Below are 19,719 nucleotides of genomic sequence, written 5' to 3' on the forward strand. Positions count from 1 at the left end.
ATGTTAGGAGGCACTTAAGAACTGACAGTGAACCCAGTTACCTAGCGGCAGGGTTGGTCCCAAGTTTGGGGGGAGATCTGGGCAGAGAGTGGTCAGGGCCCTCCTATACCTTGATCAGGATCTTTTTCCTATTTACCCATGTGTCCCCATATGTGTGTGACCTTCCCCCACCCACTCGCAAGCTCTTCCTGCCTGGAGTCACAGCCCACACTTCCTGTGTGCTCGTTCCCAGAAGGTGCTGGGCACTGTGTGCAGCTGGGAGAGCCATTACCGTGGCCAGCAGGAGCATCTCTGCTGTGTGCACCACCCACATGCCCTTCCCTGGCCATGCTAGGTAGATGGGATCGTGTGGGACAAAGTACTCACACAAGCAGGCAGGGGAAGGGTGTGAATGTGATTGTAAGATGTGTGGGTGTCAGCATCTGCAGGCCCCACCAGAAGCCCCCACCTCACAGCATGCTGACACTGGCCCTGCCTAGAGGGATGATGGGCTGGTCTTCACTATGGGTCTTTAAGCAGAGGGTGGACAACCATCTTCTGGGAATGCCCTATCTTTGGATTTCTTGTTCTGAGCAGGAGTTGGACTAGATGACTTTTCCATCTCTAGGATCATACAATTTAACTTCATCATATATGCCCACACAAGCTAGCCTAGTACTAATATGAGAGGACTCCAATATTTTGTTTATGTAAATGAGGGCAGTATAATAGACAAATTAATGATACACATTAACCAACCGTAATGAAACTTAATAGTACAAACAAGAGACCTGCAGAGTAATGCCTTCCTCTTTCTCTTCCCTGCCCCACATAGCCTCTCCCCCTTTTCCTGCTTCCTTCTCTCCTTCCCACTCATATTTGCCTGCCCCCCTTCACCTTTCCCCCTTGGTCCCTCCAGTAGCCTCTCCGCTATGGCCCAGTTGGGTGGTGTTAGCTGAGCTGGGCCGAGTTGCATGGTGGGTAATATGCAAAGAGTTGTGTGGGGGTACTTCACTTTTCCCTGTATCCCCTTCCCTACACGATTTCCTCTTTCCCTCCTCCTGGCAAGCCTCCATATGCTCACTTTTTCCTATAGTCTTCTCTCCTTCAAACCCACTAAACAACTTACCTTTTATCTGCCCTCCTATCTTTGTCTATATTTCTTAGTTTACTTCATTTAAATACTGCTTTTCTCCCCAGTGGGGACCTAACACAGCTCAAATCATTCTCCTTGCCTCCATATTATCCTCACAACAATCCTGAGAGGTAGGTTAGGCTGAGAGCTTTGTGTCTCAGTGAGTTTCCACCACAGAGCGCTTATTCAAACCTGGGTCTCCCAGATCCTACTCTGAAACTCTAAACACTACACAACACTGGCTTGGGGAGAAGGTACTGTTGAACATTAGCCAGCCACAAGGCCTGGGTGAGTTATGCAAGTCATGTGGTGTCAAGTTATCCAATGGCTGCTTCTGGTCTGGCCCCTGTGAGTCCTGCCTCAATAGCCAAAACAGCCCTGGAAAGGAGCCTGCCCTGCCCCCTCACCCTTTCTTTTACCGACATAAACCTAGCCTAGAAGACTAACTGAACAGTTATGGTTGCCTACCAACAGCCGCTGAGGGCATCTGGTTAAAGCTACAGGCACACCTTTTATCATTTTGGGTTATTTTTTAACACCCTAATGTATTTTTTTATTTCAGATTTTTCTGCAAAACTGAGGCATTTTTCAGGTGTGTAAGAAGATCTGTCTTGCCTGTTCATGGCCCTTAGGGAATCCAGATATATTATGGGTATGGCCAGATATCTTGCTCATTTGGATGTCCCATCTTATAGAATAGCTTTCACCCTGGCCCAATGTGAAGTTATCCCTTCGATGACCATTGAAGAGAAACATAGAAAGATCCCAAACGAGGACAGACACTGCCATTGTTCCATTGGTGAAGTGGAATCACTTATTCATATGTTCTTTCGCTGTCCTTTCCATCAAGTTTATAGGGACAAGTTTATTTCCCCACTCTTAGACCAATTGCAGAGGCAAATAAGGCCTGCCTGGAGAAACTCCTAATTGATGAAAATCCAACTATCTCCAGGCAAATAGCCAAATTCTGTCTCTATTTGGTTAAATCCCATAATAAGAAGTATGGCCATACATAGTCTGTCCTGCTCTTTTTACGATTTTAACTATTTTAATGTCAATATTTTAAATATTAGAATTACTGCAGTTCCCAGAGAACTATATACATTTTAAGATAAGATTTTAATGTCTATGTCTTTCTATGTCTTTAATTTTCTATGTCTTTCTACACTTTTATGCTGGAATTAATTATTCTACTGACTGTTAAGGATGTATTGCCTTGTAATGCTCTCTGACCACAAATAAATCCTAATTAATTAATTAATTATGGTGCCAATCTCCACATTTAAATAGCCTCAGATTTTTGCCACTTGGCTATTAGTATATAAAATCTGTGTGAGTCTTACTAGTGATTTTAAGTAAAGAGTTGCATTTCATTAAAACTGGGCCTCCATAACATAGTAGTAGGAGAGCAGCAGAGTAGCACAAATTGCAGAGAAAACATGATGGGTGTTTTGAAGCTTCCTGGCTGGTGTGAGCATGAGCGAGAAAATAAACTTACACTTAGCTTAGGTTTAGAAAAGAAATAAAAAGTTCTTTATTATAGAAACTCCATACTCTGATAGGAAAGAGGAGAGATAGATTCCTATCTACCTATCTAGTCTAAGGATGGGCATGGAGTGCATGAAAAGTCCTGCATCCATGATACAAGATGGAGAGAAGGGATAGTTGTATGACAAAGAAGAACAGAAGGTTGTCCTGAGATTAACAATCTACACATCAAAGGACAGTTCAGGGCAGAAAGGAGCAGGGCTCATTTCGAGGGGGAACGCACAGGAACGCAGTTCCAGCAGTTCCCCAAAGAGGTCACATGTCAGGTGGCCCCGCCCACCTGACTGTCAGCCATTTTGGGCCTGTTTCAGCCCAGATCGGGCCTCTGACGGGTGGTGGATCACTCTCCCACTCAGCAGTGACCCGATCCTGACCATTTTGGGCCCCTTTTCAGCCATTTTCAGCTCTTTTTTGCCATTTTGGGCCCAATTTCGGCCCTGAATGGCCAGGATTGGGTCCAAAACAGCCAGGATAGGTGATGTCAGGGGGTGTGGCATATGCAGATCAGTTATGCTAATGACACACTTCTGGTGATGGCAAGGGGTGTGGCATATGCTAATGAGTTATGCTAATGAGTTCCTTCAGCTCTTTTTCTACGAAATGACCCCTGGAAAGGAGTAAACAGATGCCCTGACCTCTCTATCTTTCTAACTTTCTGGTTTGTCCCCCTCTGAAACCTGAGGAAAGAAACTGCATTATATCCTTCTCTTCTAACATATTTGACAAATGCTTACTTTTTAGTAAACCAAATGTAATTATGTATCAGTTTCAGAACCACTGTTTGAATGGATCTAAAAATACCAGCACAATTTGATGCCATTGATGTATGGTCCCTTCCATAGTAGAATTCATTTTTCTGTGACATTCTGGTAGCTTTTAAAGCTTCAGGCTACATGAGGAGACCACGGTAGCTCCATCCCACACTGGTTTCTCCAGCTTCTACCACATAACCTGGAGCTCCTGATCTTGCCATACTAGCACACAATGGCCACATGCCACTGCAGCTCCCACATTGCTCCAGAAACATTGAAAGGGGCCCTGGTCACACTGTTGTGAGGAAAAGAAATATTCTCATTGCTGTTTTGAAGAGTGGCCCTTGAGATGTTGACATAAAACAGATAATATCTGACTGAGAAGATTCTTAACAGTACATTCTAGTAAAAATGTTTTACATGATTTAGCCAACCATTCTGTTTGTAGATGTTCTCAGGAAATGTGTGTGTGTCCAGGACTCCAGCTTTTACTCATCTTTCTAGCCGCAATGTTTTCTTGCACATATATCTGGCCTTAAAGTTGGGAGGGGGAGGTTGGGGTCCATATGACATTGTCCCTTAGCCATCTACTTCCCAGGTTTCCTCTGCTTTGATATGTTCTTTCCCAAATATGGCTTTATATGATATTTTTCTACAACAAAAGGGCTAGAAACTTCCTTTTTTTCAAAAACTGAAAGCTGCTGAATTTAGAAGAGCTAGTAGATTGTGGCATGAGATTGTTGTACTGTTACAGTGATCTAGGAATTGCCAATTTGGGATGGGAAAACCTGGGAAAGCCCTCTGGTGGCACAAGGGGGAGTGATGGCCATGGGTGTCCTATGTGTGGGGGAAACTACCATGTGGACACTCCGTTGCCACTATGAATGTCTCTGCCTTCAAAACAGCAATAACTACGCTACTCCTCTGGAAGCAGGAAAAATACTACCGTAGAGCTGAACTTTTTATTACTTCCTAAATACTCACCCTAGCCTAAATATGCACCCTCAAAAATGTTGATTACATTAATAATGCAAGAAATAAGATTCATGAGAAAGCAGCCTCATAATTCCCTTGAAGAGAAGTTTTAGGTGACTTTGTATAAACAGTGACAATGGAAGCACAGTGTTCATTGTGTAAGAGCGAAGTGGCAATTTGAGCATATGTTCAACACACAAGCCCCAAGGGGGTGTATAGCTTCTGCATCTCATTTATTTATTTACTTCATGTATACCCCACCTTTCTTCCCAATAGGGATCCAAAGCAGCTTACATTGTTCTCCTCTCTGTTTTATCTTCACAAGAATCCTGTGAGGTAGGCTAGGCTGAGCATGTGTGAAGGGTCAAAAGTCACCCAGCAAGCTTCCTTGGAAAGGTGGGGATTTCATAGGGAGGAAATGCCCAAATCACCACATTACACAGGGACACCTGTTCATGTGTATTCCTCCCTGTTCACTTGCCCTCCACTTGATCACTACATGATCAAGTGGAGCGCAAGTGGAGGGCAAGTGAACAGGGAGGAATACACGTGAGGGCCAAGCTACAAGTGACGAAGGACACTTGAATGGCAAATGTATTTCTCCCTGTTCACTTGCGCTCCACTCAATCTACTTGCCGTTCAAGTGTCATTCGTCACTTGTAGCTTGGCTCTCAGACCCAGTCTTCTCTTTTGGAAGTCACCTTCATATAAATCTGTCAGTTGCTTGCTAGCTTCTTGTACATCACACTCATCAAGCTGATCAGTTTGGTGTACTGGTTAAGAGTGCGGGACTCGAATCTGGAGAACTGGGTTTGATTCCCCACTCCTTCACTTGAAGCCAGCTGAGTGACCTTGGGTCACTCACAGCTTCTAGGAGCTCTCTCAGCCCCACCCACCTCACAGGGTGATTGTTGTGGGGATAATAATGACATACTATGTAAACCGCTCTGAGTGGGCATTGTCCTGAGGGGTGGTATATAAACCGAATATCATCATCATCATCATCATCATCATCATCAACATCGTGAAGCTTCTGAAAATATTTTCACCTCCACAAGTAATACTCAGTCCACTGCCCAGAGAGGCCATGGAGCTGAATGCTTCAAAACTTTGAATAGCTGCTGTCAGTTATGCAATAGTTTCTCAATCTTCTAACGTGTCCAACTTTTCACACAGAATCCTGAGTCTGACCCAGCTCTTCAAAGAAGCTTCTAGGCATGACCAGACCCTCCACAGCTTCCCCCCTTCAGTTCAGTGGGGCAGATTATACCCAGAAGTGTATTACTTTATACATACTGAGCTTCCCCTTCTTTTGAGGAGAAGAGTTTGCACGTGTGGAGATTCTGTGTGAATGTAAAATCTGAACTTAAAACAAAGATGTGTTTCCATTTAGAATGAAAAATGCCTTATAAACAGAGTCTCTCTGCATAAGACGCCTCGGCACGTGTTCATCAAGTGTAAGGAGACGCAATGTTAGAAAATGTAGTTTAAAAAGACAGCACCAGTGGCAATTGCTCCTCGTAGGGTTTGTTAATTTCATCTCTGCCTCACGGAAGGCTCTGTCAATTTCACCTCTCCAGTCTACAACTGTGTGAGATTGTATCCAAAGGGCAGCGAGGAATGGAAATGGGGTGCAGCTGCCTTCTAGAGTTGGGCTTGGATCTAGAGAGGTTATAATGGGCTGAAGCTTCTCTTCTGACATTTTACAGCCCCTTCACACAGCCCCAGTGAACATCAAAGCCTTTGCCCTGCTGCTGGCTGTCTTTTTAAACCACCCTTCCTGGCTAACATTGCATCTCATGACATGTATTCTTCACGTGTCAGACATCTTGTGTAGAGGGACTCTTAAGCAGGGCCGGCGGGCCTATTGAGGCCAGGTAGGTGGTGGCCGCAGGCGCGGAGTGCCGGAGGGAGCGCCGGAGGAGGCGCGGCGCGCTGGAGCGCACGCCACAAAGCACCAGCCTCCTATCCCTCCCACCCCGCGCCGCTGCCGCCGCCAGCACAAGCCCCCGGCCAGGCGCAGCCACTGCGGGCAGGCATCTGCGGCGGTGCAGGCAACCGAGCGGGAGAGCTCAGAGGCCACCCGCCACAGCAATCGGGCCGGCAGCGGCGCGTGCGCTTCCGTGATGATGTCACACGTGACATCATCACGCAGGCTGGTGCGCGCGCGCGTGCACGTGCGCGTGCGCGCACACACGCAGGGCGCCTGGCCGGCCGTGAGCGTGGTAAACCCTTGCGCCGCCTCTGCTCCTAAGCCCTGTTTATGTCTCCAACCACCACCTGCGGGTTGGCAACCCTAAGCATCAGCACGAAGGAAATTGAGGAACCTGAACATAATGGTCTTAGGGAGGGCCTTCCTTTAGATGGTACTGTAAGATTAAAATGCAAAGCTACACAGCCTGCTTCGGTGACATTCCTGCTAAGCCCATGAGGCTGGATCTACAGGCTACAGCTGGCTCAAATAAGATTCTCAAGTCAAGAGACTGTGAGTGATTCCGCACATGTTGGATAATGCACTTCAAATCCTCTTTATAGATCATTTGGAACAGATTTTTTTGTGTGCGGAACAAAAATTCCACCTCAAACGATTGATAAAATGCATTGAAAGTGCATTATTCAATGTGTGTGGAATCAGCCTATATCAAGGGTTGCTTGACTTGGGATCCCACCTCATATCTTCCATTAACCTGATGATTTCCTGTTCTCTTGTGGAAACCACCGTACTTCACTATAAATAAACTACAGAGGCAGTGGGATTAAGGCAAAAGTTTCTGCCATCCTGCCTAGAGAGGTCTCCAAAGTTCTACTTAGTTCAAAAGTCTCAGGAATTAAGACTCCTGTGAAGTGAGTGCCAGCTGCCCCTGGTATACAGCCTGCAAAAGCGTTGCAAGAAAAGTGCATCTGCTGTCCCAGTGGCCTTTTCGGCATTTCACATGATCTATATTAGCCACTGGTAAAAATGCAGGGGTGGTAGGAATACCTAACTCACAGTTTCATGTAAAAACTTTTATTAACTTAATGTTCATGAATAATGTATTATAAATGTATGAGAATGTAATAATTTAAATAATTACTATATTATAGTCTCCTGAAAGACCAATCCAAATGAGCTTAAATGTAGTAGCATACATTGCACTTCATTACAGAAACAGCAAAACAATTAGAAAGGAGAAGGGATTCCATTTGAACTTGCTGTTGCCTCAAGCAAAACATCTGAAGGAGCCGAGCATTATTATATACATACTAGTACCCAAAGTTGATCCTGTTTCTTTGGTTTTTGAGGAAAAATAATGAGAACAATCCACAATTCAGACTGTTAATAGGGGGAAATGCCCAATGACCACAAGATTTGTATGTTGACTCAATAATCCATCCAAGCACTTGTTTGAGCACTGATCATAAGAAGTTCTTTTTTTAAAATCAAAAGTTCTGGATCACTAGCAATGTTAGGAGTGATTGTTTCTCCATATTTGTATTCCGAAACATTGTCCTGGACTGACTTCTTGAATTTCCATAGTAGTGTGAATTGTAAACCAAATCTTCTGTCATGCAGAGAAATATCCATAGAGAAACAACCATGTGTTACAGTTTATATCTTTTTAGGGCAAATAAACTGGTGTTGGTTACCAAAATCCATTCAAGAGCTTTCTATTACTTGAGGTGATGCATCTTTCCGCAGCTGGATGAAAATAATACCTCTGGGAGGCCAAGATAATGATGATGTGCACTTTGAATGATGCAACATCTTTTCCCATTAGTTGGTTTTAGAACATTACCTCCGCCCAATTGATTCATCTTCTTTCTCAGTAACTTCCGCATCTTCAGATTCATTTCACTGAACATCCAAAAGGAAACATTAGTTACTTACATGCGGAAATAATATTTAGAAAAAAGAACTTCCCGAAAAAAGAGATTATATAAAGAGATTAAACTTTTGCTTAACAAAGGTAGGTACTTACTAAGGAAATTATTTGCTTAATTCAGCTAATTACTTAAGCATTATTCTACTAACACAAGTCTTTTTTCTTTCCTTTCTATTTTTACATAGAAAGAAGTTGACTATTCTTGCCAGTTCCTCTTCAATAATCTGGAACAAGGAGAATTCCTCACTGGCTAGAACCAAGGTGTGCCTCAAGAGTAATGTCCCTTTCACCCCCCGCCCCTCACTAGACACAACTGCAAAGAAGGGCTGCTCTATTTCCAGTTTCTGTACCATGCATCTGACGAAGAGAACGTGATTCTCGAAAGCTTATGCTACAATAAAATTGGTTAGTCTTAAAGGTGCTACTGGACTCTTTTTGATTTTGCTACCACAGACTAACACGGCTAACTCCTCTGCATCTATTTCCCCTGCCAGTGAGAAATCACAGATCAGACAACCACTTTCCAACCAATAGTTTTTTTCTCTCTCTTTCTACAGGGAGAAAACAGACACAGTGGCAAGGACGTTTCCTACCTTACCATGCTGCACAGACCGCAAATGAAACTAACACCACCAACAGTAATAGCAGTGACCAGTGAGTAACTAGCTGTTTCACTGTGGGATCGCCCACCTTTTCATGCTAGGAGGACTTCTGTGTCTTTTCAGAGTGTATCTGCATTACCTAGCCTGGATCTGCAGCGATCAGGGACAACTGTCCTTGTCGCTTCTCTGTCTGAAATACAAAGGCACAAGAACCTTGCAGAAACACAAAGACTGACAACACCATTCCTTCACAGCATGGTCAGGACTCAGGAGGACTCACAATACAACTGAAACTGCTCAACAAAAGCTGTACCTGTTTCAGCAGTTTCTTTATTGTCCCAATAACTATCAGAAGCCTTCCCACCACTTATTACTTATGTCTTCATGATAGGGGCACCCACTGGAAGAAGAGGCAACAAGATCACCATCATGACACTCCACCAGTAATAAGGCTGGTGTACTGGCTGTGGTTTTGCCACTGCAGCACTAGCAGAGGGACAGAGGAGCTCATGGCCAGACCCATTTCACCTCCCTAATTACTGGTTGTGTGTGGTAATAAACCTAAGAGCTGAACGGTAAATGCTTAAGAGAGGGGACAGTCCGCAAAAACTCACTGGTGACCATTGTAATGAACATAGGTGGGATGTCATGGAAAAGGAAAAAGAGGACTAGGCAAAACGCACAGCATCATGGGACATGATCGGATCAGACAGATACTGGAGTGAAGCTACTGGCCCAGCACCAGTCACTCCATTTGGATTCACACAGAACATTCAGATGGGACTTTTCCCTGTTGCTTCCCCTGGGAAATACTAGCCAAAAATCTGTTCTGTTTTATACACAGAAAATTGAACCAGGATCTGCTAAGTCTCTGCAGTTCCACTGTGCTATGGAAATGACCAAGGTTGGGGGGGGGGGAATCTGTGAGGATGAGGGGTTAGGTCATAAGACAAACTAGCAAGAATGCTAAATAGGCATCTTTTTCTGTTTGCTCCTGTGGCTATGCGGTTAGAGGGTGTTAGTCATCAGAGAGAGGGAAGCTTGTGTTCTAGTTCTACTGCCTCTTTCCCCCCCATCTGTAATCACTGTTATTATCAGGAACTCTCAAAGATCCATACTGGTACGTGGGGATCACAACAGCATTTAGATCACATGAACAAATGTGATGTGGTCATCAGCCTAGTTAATCATTTGGCTTGTGGGCTCCTTCCCACCCTCCTCTTTTCACATGTTGCAATGAAACTGATGATAGAAGTGATGTCCCAATTTGGGCACATTAATTAACTGAGGTGAGTTTCCCAATAATTGGGAACCAAGATGAATTAATGGTTAAGAATCCCATTTATTGAAACAGGAACTAACTCCAGCCTGTTAAGGCGCCTGCATTTAGACAACTCAACAAAGAGGAACTGGATGAAGGCTTTCATCTTCAGTCCAGGTGTACCATGTGAAAGGAGGAGGGTAGGGGTACAAGAGACTGACAATTAACTAGGTTTATACCCATCTCATTCATGATGTGATAATATTTATTTATTTATTTTACAAAATGTTTACCCTGCCTTTCAGTCCTCATAAGAACCACAAAGGCAGCCAACAAATTAAAATACACATAATAAAATCACATCTTAAAAACTGTTAAAACTAACAAAAACATACCACTTAAACAATTAAAACCAGAGTTAAAATATACATTCAGTAACATGAAAACATTGGGCAAAGAAGAAAGGAAGAGACAGTCAAATGAAACAGAAATCTTCACACACTAGTAGAAGATGGCAACAGAAGGAGACAGATGAGTCTCCCTGGAGAGAGAGTGAGATCCAGAGAAGACCCTCTCCCAGGTTGAAAATGAAATCCAGCTCTCAAGTCAGAGTTGACTTATGGTGACCCCTGGTGGAGTTTTCATGGCAAGAGACTAACAGAGGTGGTTTGCCATTGCCTGCCTCTGCAACCCTGGTCTTTGTTGGAGGTCTCCCATTCAATTACTAACCAATGCCGACCCTGTTTAGCTTCTGAGATCTGACGAGATCAGGCTCTCCAGGCCTATCCTACCCACTTAATCTGAGAAGGCAGGGCACCTGAAACAGGCCTTGAAAAATGACCACAGTGGTTAGACTGTCATTCAGACATGTTGGTCCCAGACCATGTATGGCTTTAAAAGGTCAACACCCCCACCATGAATTGTACCCAGAAACAGACTGGGAACGAACATAGACAAGTCAAGACAGAAGCAATATGGTCCCTACAACCCATGCCAGTCAACATCTTGGCTGGAGCATTCTGCACCCATTGAAGTTTCCAAACATCTTTCAAGGACACTCTATGCAGAATGCACTGCAGTAATCTAATCTAAATGTTATCAGGGCATGTACCACAGTGGCCAGATCTTCACTGCCCAGAAAAGGCCATAGCTGGCTAACCAGTCAAAGCTGGTAAAAGGCACCCCTAGCCACAGCTGCCACCTGCTTATCCAGCAATAAGCCTGGATCCAAGAAAAACCCCAAACTACAGACTGGTTCCTTCAAGAGGAGTGCAACCACATCCAGAATGTGTGACACCTTAAATCCTGGGTCAGGCTTTCCACTCACCAGTAACACTTGTGTCTTGTCAGAATTAAGCCTCAGTTTTTATCCCACATCCACTCCAAAACTGCCTCCAAGCACTGGTGCAGGGTTTCTACAGCCTCCCTGGGATCAGCCAGAAGCACAAAATAGAGCTGAGTGTCACCTGCATATTGGTGACAACCCAGCCCAGATCTCCAGATGATCTCACCCAGAGGATTCATGTAGATGCTGAGAAGCATAGCGGACAAGATGGAGCCTTTCAGGACCCCACAGGCCAAAGGAAGTTGTCCAGTCACCAGTTGTTCTAGTACACTGCTTAAGCACCGAATATAGTTGTTGAGATCTCCTGGTTCCCAATAGTCTTGTTTAGAAGTGGATGCACCACAGCCTATTTCAAGGATGGGGATACCACTCTCTCTCTCTCTCTCTCTCTCTCTCTCTCGTGCTGCTATTTTAATATCTTTGTACAATGTTTTTAAATGTTTTATATGAAATGTTTTAAATGTTTTAATGTTGTTATCTGCCCCGAGCCTGCTTGTGGGGAGGGCAGAATATAAATACGATAAGATAAATAAATAAAATAAGGGGGTATTACCTAGGCTGCCACCCCCAATCCGCCAGTCCCAATCCTCCAGCAGATTCAAGTAACAAAGATGGGCAAGGATCATACATGCAGGTGGTAGGTCTCAAACTTCCAAGGATCCCGTCCACATCCTCAGAAAGAATAAACTCAATATTCCAAACTAGGCAGTTTGGCACCATCTGACTCTGTCACTGCTAACAGAGAGTCCAGGTTGGACCGAATGTGAGAGAGTGATGAGCAGCAAACAGTCCACTCTGTCCTGCAGGCCAGATCCCAACAGGCTTCTGACTAGGGTATGATCCAGGATTCATGTTCTGGCTGCTGGGCTAGATTTATACAGTCACAGGTATCCACAGCAAGGCAGAGCAGCAGCAAGAGAGGGCGCAAAGTGGAAGCAAGCTCTGCAGTGCAGTAAGAGAACTGCGAGGCTGGCAGGGACAGAATGTCTGCTGCCTTGGGGACCCTATTTGGATAGAAAGGCAGCATATAAATGTTTTTAAAATAAAATGACTAAGCACATGCAACTTCTCAGAACAGGATTTGAGACCACTTCTGCATATCCCCATTGCATTGTCTTCCACGAGAAATAATATAGCATTGCCTCCTGAACTTGGCATTATAGTTTCCATTCTTCCTAGCCCATGTGGATCCCTCCCTTCACCATTGCAGGTTTGCGCTCCTCACACTGACACCAATATCAATAGCATATCTACAATGATACTAACATTGTCTGAGCAGAATTATCAGCATCTCAATAGGACTCAAACTCTCCTTCAGGGAAGACTCTGAGTTCTACAGGGCAAGACCAATTGCTGAGACTCTAGGATTCTGTTTTTGCCTTATTTATGGAACCATAGCTGAGCTAAGTTCCTGACTCAGATGGCCCTGACTAGCCTGATCTTGTCAGATCTTGGAAGCTAAGCAGGGTCAGCCTTGGTTAGTACTCGGATAGGAGACCAAGGAAGGCCAAGATGGCTCTGCAGAGGCAGGCAATGGCAAAACCCCTTCTGTTAGTCTCTTGCCTTGAAAGCCCTATGGAGACACTGGCCGTTTCCACACGGCTTACCTTATTCTGCAAAATAGCGAAATCTCATGCGAAATCTTGTGAGAAGACACTGTTATCGCATCTTCTCACGCGATAACAGCATCTTCTCGCGAGATTTCGCATGAGATTTCGCTATTTTGCAGAATAAGGTAAGCCGTGTGGAAACGGCCACTGTAATAAAACGGATAGTTAACTGGAACTTGATTATGGGATGAAGGAAAACTCCACCCCCTAGACTGTTCTCTTACTTACTTTCCTTTTCTGTGTTAGTTCCTTGTTGGTTGAGAATAAAGCAGCGTTACATTCAGCAGCTCCTGTGAGTACAGTGATTACAAAATTGGCGACAAGGATGGGATTCTAAGCACGGCCTTGTATGGAAAAATTGGGGAATTTAATCTAGAAGAGGAGGATTAGCAGCAACACATTGAAAGATTGGGCCACTATTTTCAGGCAAACGAGATCACAGAGGCAGTTAAGCAGAGAGCTGTAATTCTCAGTGTTTGGGGCAGCAAAACCTATGCACTCTTGCGAGGCCAACTGCATCCTGAGAAGCCTGGAGACAAAAGTTTAACCGATTTTCAAACGTTTTGACTGAACGTTATACTCCAAGTCCTAAACCTAATGTCATTGTGGAACATTTTAAATTCCATAATTGAATGAGGAAAGAAGGAGAATCTATATTAGCAAATCTTTAAAAACTTACAGAACACTGCTCATCTGGAAATGTTTTGGAGGATAAGAGATAGATTTGTGTGTGGAGTGCAAGATGAAAACATTCAAAAGAAGTTATTGTCAGAACCCAGAAGGGAGCCTGACTTGGGCCAAAACTGTAGAACTGGCGACAGCCATGGAGTCAGCAGTGAAAAATGTTAAGGATTTACACCTAGACAGCAAAGACATCCAGGTGAACCTCTTAAATAAAATCTAAAGCCAGAAGCAAATGACTCCAGCCCTAGAGGGATGTTTCAGGTGTGGAGGAAGTCACTCGACCTTGGTTTGTTGACATAAAGGATCTCAGTGCCATAAATGCTTAAAAGTGGGACATTTAGCTAGAAAATGTAGAGGCAGTTATCAGAGAGTACAAGAAGGCCCAGAGAGAGAGAGAGATCCTCCTAAAGACAAAGGAAAGAAGCTGGAAGCTTGCTATAAGGAAGAGGCAGAAAGGGAAGCAGGCCTTGCCCACCCTATACAGTCACTATGGAACAGAATAATGAACCTGTATGCATGAAGATAGGCCATAAGAATAAAGGGTGATAGACCAAATTTACTGGGCAGGAATTGGTTAAAAGAACTGAGATTCGACTGGGAAGAAATATGTCAACTGGACTTGAAGGGAATGCCAGCAGTACAAAAAGTTCTAAGCACTCATCCAGCAGTGTTCCAAGGACTGGGGATCATAAAAGGTGTTGAAGCAAGGATATATATAAAGGAGGGGACTCAGCCAAAATATTTTAAAGCTAGGTGTAATGATTTCAAGAAATGGGTACATGTGTCTTTAAATGTTTGGTGAGATAGGTGAAGAGTGGGGGGGTGAAAGAGAGAGATGAGTGAGTGATATGATTGGTTGATGACAGAGAGTGGGCGGAGTGAAGGCAGTTTTCAGTTACTGAGGGAGAGAAAAAGATTCAGTTAGGGCAAGAGAGGCGAGCTGTGTGCAGCCTGAGTGTGTTCATGTATTTGTGAGGGAAAGGCAACCTGAGTGGAAGCCTGAAATGAGTGTGTCTGTGAGACTATATATTCATTCTATTTGAAGCAGGCAAACTGTGTGTGCGCCTAGGAGAGAAAGAATTGAGAGTGAAAAGAAAACAGGCTAGCTGTGTGCTGTCTGAGGAGTTCTCTGTGAGAGAAATATAGAGCCTAGAGAAAGAGGCTAACTGTGTGTGAAGCTTTACAAGAGATCTGTGTGAATGAGTTTGGATGAAGCAACTAGAAGAACTAAGAACTACTTTTATGTAACCAATACGCTTCTTAAAAAATAAACTTTTATTTTGTTTTGTTATATCCCAGAGTAGCAGTCATTGGTATCTCCCATTCCTATCCTCAGGGCCACATAGAACCACGAAGGAGCCGGACGCATAAACACGTTACCAAAGGGAAAACTTAAATAAAATATATTGGAATTTAATGGTGGCAGCTAACTACCCAGAGGGTGTGAAGGGAAAGATTAAAGCAAAATCCACCCTAAAGAAAGTGAAGATCATAACAAGTGGTGGCAGTGGTGGGATATAACATATGCTATTCGGGACAAAATTGAGACAGAACTGGACAGGCTGGAGAGGGAAAACATCATCTCTTCTGTGCAGTTTTCAGAGTGGGCAAGTCCCATAGTTCCTGAAGCCAAACCAGATAAAACCATTTGCATTTGTGGGGTCTATAAAGTTACAGTAAATCAAGCCTCAAAATTAGACAACTACCCGATTCCACGTACTGAGGACCTACTGGCTGTGTTGGGAGGAGGTCAACATTTTAGCAAGTTGGACATGTCCCAAGCCTACCAACAAATGAAACCAGAAGAGGATTGCAAGAAATTCACCACAATAAATACTCATAAAGGCTTGTACCAGTACAACCATCTACCATATGGCATTTCCTCAGCCCCAGGTATATTTCAGAGAGAGCTATGGAACATTTGTTGAAGGAGATTCCTGGGGTAGTGGTTAGAATTGATGATATCCTTATCACAGGTCCAGACGATAGATAACATCGTTCGACGCTTGAGCAAGTACTTCAAAGATTAGAGGAATCTGGCCTGCACTTAAGACAGAACAAATGCTTTTTTATGAAGCCTGAAATACAGTATTTGGGATATAAAATCAACAAAGAAGGGGTGCAGCCTCTGGCTGATAAAGTAATGGCTATTGAAAAGGCCCCAGCACCACAAAATACAACAGAACTCAGAGCCTATCTGGGGGATGTTGAATTTTCATCATCGATTCCTTCCAAACCTCTCAACCTTCTTGGAACCCTTACATTTTCTCTTGAGGAAAGAGTCTGTCTGGCACTGGGGACAGAGGCAAGAAGAAGCCTTTCAAAAATCTAAGAAGTTGCTGAAATCTTCAGATCTACTGGTCCATTTTGACCATACAAAGGAACTGGTCTTGTCTTGTCATGCTTCATCTTATGACATGGGGGCTGTATTGTCATACATCATGGGAAATAACAAAGAATGGCCTCTGGCATATGCTTCAAGGTCACTCAATCAAGCAGAGTGAGGTTATTCACAAGTGGAGAAAGAGGGCCTAGCCATTATCTTTGGTGTAAAAAAATTCCATCAGTATCTGTATGGGAAACAATTCATGATTGTCACAGATCACAAACCATTATTTGGACTCTTTAATAACCTATAGAGTGGGTAACCAACATGGAAATGCAGATGCCCTGAGCAGATTACCAATACCAGGAGCACCAAAGACTGAAAATACTCCTGAGGAAGTGGTACTGTTAATGGAGCATCTTAATCAAATACAAGTACAAGCTTCTCAGATCAGAGTCTGGACCCAGCAGGATCCAATTCTGTCTCAAGTGACACAGTTCATTCTGCACGGCTGGCCCCCACAGAATCCAGGAGAAGCAATTCATCCCTATTGGAGCAGGAGGGCTGAATTAAGTGTGGAAAATGGGTGTGTATTATGGGGTATTAAGGTTGTGATCCCTCTCCAAGGAAGATAGCAAGTTCTACAAGAACTGCTGACGCCCATCCTGGGATCTCTCACATGAAGGCTTTAGCCCACATCATTTGGTGGCCACATTTAGATGAAGATTTAGAACAGGAGTGCAAACAATGCGTCCAATGTCAACAACACAGCAGGCACCAGCACTAGCATCTCTACATCCATGGAAGTGGCCTGGAAAACTGGGCCTGGAAAACTATGGTTTCAGATACATCTAGATTTTGCAGGCCCTTTTCTCGGGAAGATGTTCGTGATTATAGTAGATGCCCATTCCAAGTAGATGAAAGTTCACCCAATGAACTCCACAACCTCAGCTCTAACATGTGACAAACTGCGACAGATCTTTGCTTGTCATGGACTTCCAGTGGTACTGGTCACAGATAATGGGCCAAATATTACCAGCCTGGAATCTAGAGTTCCTGTGGAAGAATGGAATTAAACACATCCAAACATCCCCCTATCATCCAGCTTCAAATGGTTTAGCAGAGAGAGCTGTCAGAATTTTCAAAGAAGGAATGAAAAAGATGACTTCTGGGACTTTGGAGACCAGGCTGGCTCGATTTCTTTTGAAATACAGAATCACTCCCCCAGACCACCACGGGGCGAGTCCAGCCTAGTTATTAATGGGAAGACAGGTACAGACCCCCTTGGATTTAACGTGTCCCAAACTAGAAGAGGAAGTACAAAGGAAACAGACTCTTCAAAAATGTAACCATGTTAAAGATAGAGAGTTGGGAGTACAGGATCAAGTCTATACCAAAAGTTTTAGTACCTCCCAACCTATCTAGATCCCTGGTGGGATTCAAGCACAGACGGAGCCTCTATCTTTTAAGATTGGTTTACCTGATGGGCGAGACATCATGTAGCATCAAGACCACATCTGCCAGAGAACTGATGTGCAAGTGTTGGAAAAAGGGGGAGAGGAACAGGAACGCCTGGAAAACCAGAGTCCCTGTGGCATTTCAAAGGCCGATGCCAACTGTAATTTGATGCCCCCTTCCAGATCACCAATTAGGGAAGCTTCTGCAGAAACTGATCTTTCCAGACCCAGGGATAATGATGGGGTGGAAGCACACCGCTATCCAGTGAGAGCACGAAGACCTCCTGGGTATTTGAAAGACTATATTCGGGTGATTACTAAAGAAGATGAAGGAAGACTGAAAGGGGGAGGGATGTAGTAAAATGGATAGTAAAGAGTTAACTGGAACCTGATTATGGGATGGAGGAAAACTCCACCCCATAGACTGTTTTCTTACTTACTCTCCTTTTCTGTATTAGTTCCTTGTTGGTTGAAAATAAAGCAGTGTTACATTCAGCTGCTCCTGTAAGTACAGTGATTACAAAAGTCACCATAAATCGGCTGTGAATTGACAACACATTACATGCACAGTTGGGTCAGGTGATATCATATGATGTTCTCTTTATTCATCAGTGCTTTCCATGCCTGAGCAATGTTGGAGCAGCATCAGCGGCAAAGCGTATCTTGACTAGTGGATGACAGCTGAATTACTATTGCCATTGTCTGCAGATATAGTTGAGCTTTCTACTTAGGTGCTAGGTGTATGTAGGATCTGTTACATTTTATGCTTGCTTTGGCACAGTAATCACCTGGCATGGTGGGCCCACATGACCGGTCTATTCATCGTTCATCATCACCATCAAACTAGCTTTTGTTCTGATTTGTCCTTCTTCCCATTATAGGAATTTCCAGTGGGGAATGGCGACCATAAACACCTTCAGTGGTGCAGTGAGTGGCATCATTCCCCAAGATGCCACTGCTCACGGAGCCTGCTGCATGCACCCTCCAAGGACTAGCCATTCTTGTTAAAGTAGGCCAGCAATGGGAGGCAGGTGGCAGCAATGACAAAGGAGGAAGCAAGGCAAATGAATACTTTCCGGATGTCATATTACAAGAAACATTCTAGGGGAACCAGAGAGGTACTGCAGTGCCCTTGCCCAGATATCTCAACATCTCATTGTTGGATATACGTTTCTAATTTTTTAAAAAAAATTTAATATGCAGATCACTTTAAATTAGCCTGTCTTTTGCCAGTCCTAAGAAGGCGTAAACAGTGCTTTCCTGTAGCACCTTGCCTCATGGGGAGGGATGCATCTCCTAGGGATAACACATTCTTGCCACACATGTAACAACAACAACACAACATTCAATTTATATCGCCCTTCAGGACAACTTAATGCTCACTCAGAGCGGTTTACAAAGTATGTCATTATTATCCCCACAACAACAATCACTCGGGGGGGGGGGGGAGGGGCTGAAAGAGCTCCTAGAAGCTGTGACTGACCCAAAGTCACCCAGCTGGCTTCAAGTGGAGGAGTGGGGAATCAAACCCGGTTCTCCAGATTAGAGTCGCGTGCTCTTATCCACTGTATCAAACTGGCTCTCATGTACAGATGGACATTCAATACTCTCACTTCCCCAATTTCTCTTAACGCACCACTGAACAAGAGTAACAAGCTCTCTTCATGGTTTGGAAATTTCAGAATTTATCTAAGTCATTACATACCTATAAAAATGTATTTGTACACTGTTACTTAGCAACACTTAATCCAGGTGTTTTTTAAAAAATCCTGAATTGCCTTCCTTACTCGGTTGAAAATCCAGCCAATTTAATATCTTCCTATTATTACATCTAAGCAAGTCTGATACATTACATAACTGAAGAAGTCTACTACAATAGAGAATAGCAAAAAAACATGTACTTGCTAATCCTGAAACTGCAGTTTATGTATCCCATTGATGTTAATGATACTTAAAAGTCTGCAAGCAGTTTCAAGATCACAGATTTATTGGTTCTAAAAATTATGTGACGAACAGGGTACATTTTATTTTATTCAGCGCTCTTATCTTTCTTCTGTTGTACAACTTATAACTGAACATTAAAACCGTAAATGAAAAGCATTTCTCTCTTAGTTCTAATTATAGGATCCCTCCATGTAATTTTGTGAAATTAACAATTAAGTGTAATCCAAGATGAGAGAAT

The 19,719-nt window shown here is 43.7% G+C and overlaps 1 pseudogene; it reads left to right on the top strand.

Annotated features, from left to right (window-relative positions):
- Window positions 1–13,812: 13,812 nt before the first annotated feature.
- Window positions 13,813–17,505, top strand: LOC129335147 (uncharacterized protein K02A2.6-like; annotated as a pseudogene).
- Window positions 17,506–19,719: the final 2,214 nt, after the last annotated feature.

This window comes from Eublepharis macularius, chromosome 8, assembly GCF_028583425.1.
Source record: "Eublepharis macularius isolate TG4126 chromosome 8, MPM_Emac_v1.0, whole genome shotgun sequence".
NCBI lineage: Eukaryota > Metazoa > Chordata > Lepidosauria > Squamata > Eublepharidae > Eublepharis > Eublepharis macularius.